General features: G+C 46.5%; 1 pseudogene; it reads left to right on the top strand.

Annotated features, from left to right (window-relative positions):
• The first annotated feature begins 328 nt into the window (after positions 1 to 328).
• On the top strand, positions 329 to 455 carry LOC114669292 (uncharacterized; annotated as a pseudogene).
• The last annotated feature ends 736 nt before the right edge of the window (positions 456 to 1191 follow it).

Genomic DNA, 1191 nt, shown 5'->3' with positions numbered 1-1191 from the left:
TTCATTCAGGCTAGGGTTAATTTAACAAGAGAGAAAAGAACAATGTATTGTCAAGATCTCTGGATAAGATGACTGTCCACCAAAGTCTTTTGAAGTTTGTAATGAGTTTTTTCAAAACAATGTGGGTCTGTAGACAGGTTGTCTGTCATTCTGAGAGATGTGAACAATCCTCATATCTGGCCATAAATCTCTTGTCTCTGTTCAATCCATGTTGTAATGTATTAAATGTTAGCATGAGTTTAACTTCCCATTCTTTTCTCTCTTGCTGTGTTTTGAAGTTGCCCATAAGCACTGTGACTTTAAAGTCCCTCTCACATTGTCCATCTGTGTTGCCTCTCGGCCTTTTGGCTAAGATCAAGTGTAGTATCTGTTCTTATCAGAGCGGAGAGCCGCTTGGTTTTGCTATTTGGAAGTGCATGCGATCTTATTATCCTTTTGACGGCGATTGAAGCTCTGCTCTCAAAGTCAGTAAGGTGAAACCCAAGAGTTGTTTTTACAGCTATCTCATTCTTGAATCTAATTCTTGATTCTGAGCTGAAGTAGGTCGGCTGAGTCCACCACTTTTTGCAAAGTTGAAAGAATTTGGAAACAAGAAAGCTGAGAAAGAAACAAAGAAGAAGAAAGAAAGAAGTTGGAGAAGGCTAATCTGCATAGCTCCGCCCACTAAGAAGAGCGCTGATATCTTCCTCATCTTTCACCTCCAGAGGACCTCCAACTAGAAAAGACAAGAAAATGGATGCAACAAGCCTGGCTTCTGTTCCTGCTGATGCTTCTGCATCATCTCTTCCTTCGGCTCCAGCTTCTGCCCTGGATAGAGAGACCTCCGAGAAGCTGGGAGAGGGGAGGGCGGCTACCTCCAGCCGGGAAGATTGCCCTCCTTCTGGCCCCACTACTTCCCAGGCCGCAGCTCACCTTCCTTCAGCCTGGAAGACCCAGGAGGCCCCCCCGGCTCTGGAACCCTGGATGAAGCAGACGGTGGTGCTGAGGCTTAAGGAGGTGGAGGGAAGGATTCCTGCAATGAGCTCTGAGACCTTTGGGCAGAAGATGGTCATGGAGCAGGGATTCTCCAGAGCAGACACTTTGAGCATTCAGTCATTTGCTATGGGCCTCTTCTACGTCACGTTTGCCTACATTGCGATCTGCAAACGTTACTGGGAAATGGTCCAGAATGCTGTGCCGGGCTCCCCCTTT

Source organism: Erpetoichthys calabaricus, chromosome 18 (genome assembly GCF_900747795.2).
Source record: "Erpetoichthys calabaricus chromosome 18, fErpCal1.3, whole genome shotgun sequence".
Taxonomy (NCBI): domain Eukaryota; kingdom Metazoa; phylum Chordata; class Cladistia; order Polypteriformes; family Polypteridae; genus Erpetoichthys; species Erpetoichthys calabaricus.
This window is presented reverse-complemented; position numbering and strand designations above follow the sequence as displayed.